Here is a 10146-nt window from a genome sequence, read left to right on the forward strand (position 1 = left end):
CTTCTGCCTCCAATGGCACAAGTGTGTACTGAATTATGAGTGTGCTCTGTTGGCTGCTGGCAGTTGTCTCTCGCCCTTTACAGCTCATGACTTCTTCTGCAATAAAAATGTGATCTTCTGTAGAACAGGGTTATGAATTCCAAATGTTCTCTGCTTTAGCAGTGTTTGTGCCTCCTCAACCCTCCACATCTCTGACCTACAGTCCTAAACATTGTTCATTTATTCATATGTATTTATTTATTGTTGTAGCGGTTACCTGCACTACATCTGGAAAAAAATTAATAATACAAATATATTTCATCATTTAATTTCATTCCTCCCTCACTCTTCTGACGTTTCTTTATCTGTGATGCATGTACACAGAAATCAGACCATTGCCACAATTGCTGATAGAGGACTGGCAGCTAAATTGGAAAACATAAACAACCCCTGGATCAATCAAACACTGAAAATATGGCAGAAAGTAGTTAAAGCTTGTGGAATCCAGAAGATGCTAAAACTTTTTAGATGCTGTGCCTATGATACAGAATTTTTACCCAATAGGGGAGATAAAAGATTTGTATCCTGGGTCGAGAAGGGTCTCACAACCTATCTCTCCTTTACACATAAAGGCGCAATACAAAGTTTTCAGTGTTTAAAGGCCAAGCATGATCTACAACAAAATGATTTTTTCAGATTCCTCCAAATTCGTGACTATTTCAACCAAAAATGTAAAACTACAGACTTATCAGCAGCAGAATTAGCATTCTACAAAATCTTGAAATCAGCCTCCAGCTCAATTCTGAAAAAAAGCATTTCTAGATTATATGATTCACTGTTTCATGCTACTAATGAAAATACACTTCATATTAAAGAAAAATGGGAAAAAGAGGCAGGAATGAGGCTGTCTGAGGAGGATTGGGGGGAAATTTGCACTTTTCAGTGGTCTTCGACAAACTCAATGGACTGGCGGGAGCACTGTTGGAAAAATGTTATAAGATATTTTAAGACCCCATATCAAGAAAAATACAAGAATACAAACTCGCACTGCTGGAGAAAAAGTGGTTCTTCAGAGGCAAACCATTTTCATGTATTCTGGGGATGCCCCAAATTGAACCAATACTGGAGTGGCATCCACAACACATTAAATACAGTGTTTAAGTGTCAAGTTCCCTTCAATTTTGAAAATCTGTATCTGGGTCGTGTTGTGTGCGTGACACTAAGGAGGGACATAAAGCTGCTTCAGGCCCTTTTGGCTGCAAGTAAAAAATCCATCACCAGAAAGTGGTTAAATCCAACACCACCTACAATTAATGATTTTCACGGAATAATTCTGGAAATATTCAAGATGGAAAAGTTGACCTATTGTTTGAGGACCCAAAAAGATAAGTTTGACCAAATTTGGGAAAAATGGATTGAATTCATAACTCCAACTCGAGCAGACTTTATATGATCCCTCTGAAGTATTTATTCATTCATTTATCACCTTTTCCTGGATAAAAATCATAATAAGTAGGCTCCCTCACTAAATTGTATATAGTTGTCATATTAAGACTGTTAGTCTGATGTTTACCAAATGATAACCCCAGGTATGCAGGCTGTAAACATGTGGGAGGGAGGGAGGGTCGAATGTGTGTGTGCGCGTGGGTATCTGAATGTACTAAACCTTCTATATCGAATGGACTATACAACAACACGTTTCCAGGATTATGAATATGGAGGTTCACGAAGGACCAGGAGGACTATCCTATACCACACAAACTATGACTCCTGCAGACTCTTGATCACCTGTAAGCACAACTGAGTGGGGGAAAAATGGAAAAAGGGAATAGGTCTATGGAAAACAGTTATTTTATATTTTTGTGCTGATATTTGCTTGTAAATGCCTTTTCCAAACAAAATAAAAAATTACAGACCGTTACACTGGGACAGAGCTGCTTAGCCTAGCTAGGTTTTCATAGCCTAGCCTGTTAGCTTAGTCATATTCTCAACATGATCAAACTATTCATAAAGTCAGTCTAACATCCGATCATGTGATCAGAGTTGACTGATGAATGTTAACTTGTTACCATAGGAACAGCCATTACATAACCATCGAAACGAGCTGCAGCTTAACTGTGTGTGTGAGGCACACCGTTCTTGAACAAAGAGCACTACACCTCTGCTGATTTCTCACCACCTTGCGGTGTTAGACACTAAACCCGAACAGTGGTTTTAACAAACACACATGGAGCTGATTCATGCAGAAATAAAAGTGTGCTCCCTGTAGAACCCTGCTGAAATACTGCAGTGAAAATCCTGAATTCTGAGGAAAAACGCAGCAGGTCAGCGAAGAGTCTTTTTCCTGCTGCAGCCTCCAGAGACAGAGCAGTGATCCTTCATCCCTTATCTGAACAGTATCTGTGTAGGTCACTGAGGCGGGGTAATGTCTTCCTGGTACCTGGCTAATGACAGGCCTTCCACTCCTCTTCCTTAAAGGTCATGAGTAATTCCCTCTATCAGCCACCCTGACACTCTGCAGGCAGACAGAGGCCATAAAGCAGTGGAATATGAAACTTTAAAACTTTACGAGGATGGGCTGTGGGGTGCATGCTAGTTTCAAATGGATTATTGCAAAGCAGCAGCCAAAAAGTGACACGTCTAATTAAAAAAAGACCTTCCAGTGCTCTCCTCCAAAGGTCAGGACTAACAGGTTCCTGCAGATCAGTGTGGTGCCACAGAGGTAGATACTCTGTTACATCCCTCAGCAGATGGATGTAGAGGCAAGCATGCCTTCTCATGGGAGGAAGCAGCAGCGGAAATGCTACTCCACCACATGTTGGAGTGATTATGTCTATCAGTGTCAGACTGGTTTTAAATGATGAAAATATTAAAGGTCGTTAACAGTATTAAATCAGTTTTAAAATCAAATAGTAGTATAGACTGATCAAAAGATCTGAAACAAAGACTTTTTAAGAGTTTGTCTGCATGTGAAAAGACAAAATCATATCAGTGGATAAACCTGTCAGAGGACATCCAGCAGTGTTCCGTGCTCTCAGCAGTGCACACCTGACCATTATCAGATACAGGGGATATAGGAGGCTGGCACACTGGACGGGGCTCTGCGACCTCCTCCCTCCATCCAGACAGCAGCAGACGCCTGTTGCTGTCTGCAGGCAGGCGACGCCACATCCTCTGTATCCCATAAATCACCCTGCTAAGATCAGCTGTGTCAGGAGGCTGATTGTATCAGTGAGCTGCTGTACAGGTGATGACGTGACGCTAAGTATGCATGATGACCCCAGTTTATGACAGCGGTTCACAATTAGACACCCCCATTCAACACTGAGGCAGGGGCCGATAGAATAATAGCTCCAACTGTCATCACAATTTATTACATTATAATGCTGCTGTCAGTATAATATATGTATGTGAGAGACGGCTGTCCAGTCAGCTGCTCCTCTGATCTTCTCTTATCTGCACCATGAACTGAGTATTTATTCAAAGAGGCCTCTGTGCTGCTGTTGATTCATTACAGCCTTCCATCTTCATGTAGCTGTGCGCCACTTATCTGACACACTGCAGCAGACTGATTTACAGTGACACTATCATCAGTATGTTAATACTTGGGCTGGCAGTGGCAGGCAGGCTGCGACAATAACCCCAGTCTGCGTTTATTTTCTCCCAGTTGAGCTAGAACAGACATAGTTACAGTCACACGTTGTCAGCCTCCTGAGAGAAACGACTCTGAACAGATGTCAGACTGCTGCATTCAAATCCACACCCATTCCTTCAGACGTTTGACACCGTCCTCTACAACCTCACCACGAGGAGTGAAGGCCACAGGGTGGGAAGATCCTTTCATCCAGGAGTGTCTGACAGAGACCAGGTCACAGGTTCGATCCCGTCAACATACACCTGTCTGACACACTGAACCTGAAGCTGAATGTCATGTGACACACATGCCTGTCACATGTAGTTTGATTTTGGCTTCTATAATCATCACGTGTTATCGATTAAATACTGACACCAGGCTGTTGTAACTAAACATAACCTAACTCAACCTGACTGAAATCACTGCAGCAGAGTCTCATTTCTTCAAGCTGCACTCATCAGTATTTATATTGGATCTGATAATGCTGTGTCCTGGGATCAGAGGTCACTATGACCCCTCAGAGAGTTATTACCACCTCTCAGCTCATTGTTTTAGTTTCGTGGACCAACTTCATTCTTTAGTCTCACTGCAGCATGCCATGGCTGTTTGTAGCCATGGTATCAGCAAAAAAAAAAAAAAAGACTTTGATGGTCAAAGGTCAAAGGTCAATGTCATTGTAACCTCAGAAAACACTTTTTAGCCATTGCTCAAGACTTCACACGGCAAATGAAAAATTTCACACAAATGGTTCATATTTGATCTGACTCTGGATAAACAGGGATCGGTTTATTGAACTCACGGCGACATCTTCTTGCAAGCTTTTTGACCAACCCATCCGAAATCATGAAGTATATCATCGGCATCGGCGGCATAACCAATGGAGGGAAAACCACCCTCACCAACAGACTGATCAAGAACCTGCCCAACTGTTGTGTGGTACATCAGGATGACTTCTTCAAGTCATTACTGCTCTGGACATGGACGCCATGATGAGCACCATCTGCACATGGTTGGAGAACCCAGTAAAGTTTGAGAAGTCGCATGGCGGTAATAACACCCTGGATACCGAGATCGTTCCAAAGTCCGACCCTAAGGAGGAGGAGACTCATATCCTTATTGTGGAGGGCTTCCTGCTTTACAACTATGGACCTTTGATCGACGTGCTGAACCAACGTTACTTTATTTCCATCCCATATGAAGAATGCAAAAAGAGGAGGTGCTCGAGGAACTACTTGGTGCCAGACCCCCTGGCCTGTTTGATGGCCATGTCTGGCCCATGTATTTGAAACACAAGAAAATCATCAGATCTGAAACTGGTCTGAGTGGAGGAGGGAGACGCCCGTGAGGTGGTGAGTCTATTTTTTTTCTTCATATGGTTTTGTTTTGTTTTTGTTTGCTTTGTTTTGTTTTTCTGTATGGACGATATGAACTATGAAGTGTTTTTGTGTGAGTTATACTTTATAACTGTATAACTTATTCACATAATTTATTCGCTGAAATCTTACCATTCATTTCCCTCCACTGGTGTGTATGTGTGAGTGCATGTATGTGATGTCTAGTTGGGTTTTGTTTGGTTCATATGCTGATATGGAAATTTGTCAGTAAAAATAAGACAAAAAAATGAAAGAAAAAATCTGGAGTTATCACCCAGCTGGTGAACATTCAGCATCTAAAGATCAGAGGTGGTGGAGACCAACCTCAGAGCTAAAGAATGAACAATAGACGGACATTCATCAAGAGGTGAGGAACACAGCTGCAGGTGGTACAGTTTATATATCAGGTTATATCATCTAAATGTTGTGTTGCAGCTTGATCTGTTTATCCTTCCATCCCCTCCAGGACCTGTACGCCTCAAGGACCCTGAGGCGTGCAGGGAAGATTGTAGCTGACTCCTCCCACCCTGGACACAAACTCTTTGAGTCACTCCCCTCTGGCAGGAGGCTGCGGTCCTTCAGGACCAAAACCTCTCGCCACAAAAATAGCTTCTTCCCATCTGCTATCAGCCTTATCAACAAGGCTAGAGAGCCCCACTGTTGCTGATCCCCCTGATCCCCAATTGCCCCAATCACCAGAATAATTCCTTGTATGTGGAAACATACTTGGCAATAAAACTGATTCTGATTCTGATTCTGATTCTGATTTACAGCCTGGAACGTTAAATACTGACGTGTTTCTTCAGTGTCGTTTTGTTTTAAGTGGAAATCCACAAGATCTTTGGTTCTTCTGTTTCTTCTCTGTTGTTGTTTCTAAACTTCAATCAAACACTTGTGGACTGAGCAGGTCAAAACATTCAGGCGTCATGTGGACAATGACACAAATGGAAGAGGAATATGTGTTTTGGTTGGGTCAACACTTATTCCTATCGGGACTTGTCTCCATGCCAACGATACACAGACAGCCTGTTGATGCGAGTGAGTTTTAAGTTTCACTTTCGCTTGTGAAGCCGTCCGCAGTGTCACTCTGCCAGAGAGCAGGGAGGAGCCTAGACTGGAAAAAAAGGTTGCACGAAAATGGCGTGTTCCAAATGATCTGCCAAAAGAAAGGTGGACAGTGAAAATCGCCAATTCAAAGAAGAATGGACTGAAAAATCTCTCTCATTAAGCTGTGTTTCACACGGACACACTTAGAATGTAAAATAGTTTTTCATTCTATTTGATTCCTGAGCTCTTGATATGTTTGTTTGTTACCTGTTACGACTCTATGGAGGTGCTGATTTATTTTTGTAAGACTTAATGGTAAACTGGCCTGACCGACCTCAATAAATGGACCTTTGAGTCACTGAAAATCATCTTTGTGGCCCTTATTTGAGTACCCCTGGTGTAAGGTATATTGTGCGTCATGAATGACAGTATCAAGCACTGAAGTCAAATATCAAAATTCATACATGTACAGTTCACTCAGAAAGTCTTTGGACCCCTTCACTGTTTGCATCCTGATGATAAAATCATTGAAATTATTTCTCCCTAATCAGTCTACACTCAACCCCCAACATGACAAAGTCCAAACTGAAACATTTTAGACATTTTCTCAAATGTCTTAAAAACTAAAAACTGAAATCTCACATTGACAGAAGTTTTCAGACACTTCACTGAGACTCCTGAAGTTTAGCTCAGGTCTCTCCTTTTCTCTGGATCATCTCCAGATGTTTCTACACCTGGACTAGAGTCTACCTGTGGTGAATCAGCTGATTGGACACACACCTGTTTATATCAGGTCTCACATCTGAGGATGCAGATCAGAGCAGAAACCATGAGGAGGAAGGATCTGCTGCAGAGCTCAGAGACAGGACTGTGTCGAGGCTCAGTGAAGGTTCAAAAGTTCACTGGCCTCCATCATTCTGACATGAAGAGTTCTGGAACAACCAGGACCCTTCTAGAGCTTTAAAATCCATGGCATTGTTTTCAGCACACATCAACAAAGCTGGAACGTGCTTCTCTGAGCTGTTCTTACAGAGGCAAATGTCCTTTAGCGAGGTTCACCAGCCTGTTTCTTTTACAGGCTGAATATTTTCTTTTTCTTGTCAAACCTCCCAGTCCTGATTTTATGTGATAAATAATAGGCCTGTGTGTACAATGAGGTAGAATTGAGTAAACTGAGATATAAAAAATCACAAACCATTACTTTAGTTCATTATTTCATTTTTGTTGCAATTTCCTTCACCGCCCAAGGAAAAGACCGCAGACTGCAGCAGTCACGGAGACCTCAGTTCCTCCAGGAGAGTTCTAGAGTAAAAGGGCTCAGTCCTTTTTAGGGACTGTTTTTCTAGGAACCCTCCAAGGTGCTAGAGGTTTCAGATTAAAAAGGGTTCCTCCAGAAGACAAGTGCTTGCTGTAACCCATTGTGGTGATTAGAGGTTCCTGAAGGAGCTTATAGGTAGTCAAGGGTTCTCCTGGGAACCTCATCCTATGAAGCACCTTCATTGTAATCTTAAATTAGATGAGAGGCCAGGTGGATATTTGAGTGACCTTGTCATGTGTGTGTGTTTCTTGAAGCACCTTGAATATATTTTTAAGTTCCTTGAGAAGCGTTTTGTTTTTCACAGTGAATATTATCAACCAGCAGTTGACCATAGTGAGACCAGAGGCTTTGGGTCAAAGACTGGTTCAGTTCTGTGTGTCCTGTGATGTAGGGCCATGGACTCTCCTCCTGGGTGTGAGCAGATGCAGTCAGCTGACAGGACGAGCCCCCCTCTCAGCTCTGCAGGACTCACAGTCAGAGCCGGGGACCTCAGCGTCTGCAGGTCATCGCAGAAGGAGAGCACCTGCACCTGAACCGGGATGTTTTTTTGCTCCGTGTTCTGTGTCACCTTGTACAAATGTTTTGATTCAGAATTGATTTCTTTCTTGCTGAGGCTGTGCACATTTTGTGTGAGATGGACAGAGAGAGATGGGAGCAGACACGGAGGATAGAAAGAGGAGTACCTTTTTACGAGCTCACTACATGCTCTAATGAATACAAATGGGTCCTCATCTGCCCCACTTTGCATGGCTGGTGGAGGGCAGTGTGTGACACCAGCAGGCCTGACTCCAAGGATACTAAAGGAGCTAATCATTACCCTTTCAGTGGCTATCTATCACCGAGCTAGTCCTACTAATCTGCCTGTGTCTGCACATGATGGATGTTTTGCTACCTCTAATGCCAGCCTGCTCATGCATGCAGACAGATAATCAGAAAGGGAAGTGTAAGCATATCTCATAATTATGATTATGATCCATACAGAGGAATTACTACAGTGGGGTTTTGGCGTTCTGCAACTCGCTCTCTGATGACATTCATAATCATTGATCATCGTGGAGATCCCAGCAGGGATAATAAATGACTTATGGCAAAGGGGCTGTGAGACTGAGGGGAGGAGTCCAGCTGAGGATGTTTAGGCGGAACTGTGGCTGTTGTGGGACCACAGGTTTCCCCACAAACCATCTTCAGCCCACTGTAAGCAAACAGACACACACACCTCACCTCATCGCTGGAGTGTTTAGAGGGAGGCCTGGCTTGGCTCAGATGCTTCCTGTACTAGCCCAAACTCAGATTAACAGGAGCTCCTCCACCATCCTCTGCAGACAATGAGCCTTCAGACTGCAAACACAACGTATTCATCACACACAGAGGAAGCTATAAGGGGGGGGTAAACAAGCCAAACAAACCCCTTCCACCTCATGGTTAGGCTACCTCTCTCTGTCTCTGAGTCAGTGTTGGGGGGTGGGGGGTGGGGGGTGGGGGCACTGGTGGGAGTGTAATCCTAGGCCTTTTCATTGGCCTGTAATGATTCCGGAGCTCGGCAGCTAATAGGGCATTATCGGGGCCCCCACCTCATCGGACAGCTGATTAATGCCGGTGGAGATGACACAGGGCCCGACGGGGGCCTGATAAAAGGGCGTTGGGATTGGAGGAAGCAGGATGATGAACGAGCTGCAGAGCCCACGCCCGTGTCTCATTAGTGCACCCCTGCTCTTCAGCGTTGAGCTAATGTAGCGCGTCGGCGCTGAAACTGGTGTGGCCTGCTCAGGGAGAGACACTGTGGGCTCTGAGGAGGAGCAGGGCAAGGAGGAAGTGGACAAGATAGACACCACCCCCATAATACAGGTATAATACAAGTATCATACAGGTATTATACAGGTAAAGTACAGGTATTATACAGGCAATATACAGGTCCATACTAACAGATCCTATGTGCTCACATGGGTGTCTGGCAGCAGTGCATGTTATTACTCACGAAACACAAAGAGTTTGAGGGTTTCAGGGTCTAGTGTCTCAATTCAGACGTGGTAGACTGCACTGTGTTTCACATACTGGTGGCGTTCTGTCTGGAGTAGGCTACCATCAACAACAACATCAACACTGCTGTAAATTCAGTCAAATCTCACGTGTCTTGCCTCATGTGCCACCTTCAGAGGTCCTGCAGATCATCATCCTCTGTAAAGTGCTTTATTTGCTGCTCAGCTGCTGTGAAACAGTCAAGATAGGCTTTGCATGACAGGAGGTTGAGGTAGTTACTGCAAATGATGTTTGATTGGTGAAATACATGTAACTGTTGTATCAGAGAAGAGGGATTTTCACCTCTGAACAGATTATGTAGATGTTCTTTAGCCCGTACTGAAGCCATCTTACCACTGACAGTAACTCTGTTTACAAAGGAGCTTGGTTTAATCCCACCTGAGCTTAACAACATTAAATAACACACTGGACTGCATGGGATTTCAATAACACATGAAAAGCTTAAAATGCTTAGACATGACACATCCTGTGACATCACAGGGGCCGCTCAGAGTTCAGTTCTTTGTAAACTTATTCATTATATTTGTGATATTTCAGTAAATAAACTAAGAAAAGAGAAAGTGTACTTGTTATCAACATGATGACATGTTGTGAGTGTGCTGGTGTTTCTAAGTGTGTATGCATGTCATTTGTGTGTCCATGGTACATGCTGAACATTTATGAGGATGTATCCTGTCTCGTGTACTGCCACCAGCTGTACGCCCACAGCCCCTACCCCCTCCTACTCCCCATCTCACCCGCCCATAAAAAGCCCATTA

General features: G+C 43.6%; 1 pseudogene; it reads left to right on the forward strand.

The window, feature by feature from the left end:
* The first annotated feature begins 4369 nt into the window (after positions 1-4369).
* On the forward strand, positions 4370-7884 carry LOC139619915 (nicotinamide riboside kinase 2 pseudogene; annotated as a pseudogene).
* Positions 7885-10146: the final 2262 nt, after the last annotated feature.

This window comes from Trachinotus anak, unplaced genomic scaffold (assembly GCF_046630095.1).
Source record: "Trachinotus anak isolate AG129_WGS33_773 ecotype Australia unplaced genomic scaffold, CSIRO_AGI_Tana_v1 ptg000001l, whole genome shotgun sequence".
Classification (NCBI taxonomy): Eukaryota; Metazoa; Chordata; class Actinopteri; order Carangiformes; family Carangidae; genus Trachinotus; species Trachinotus anak.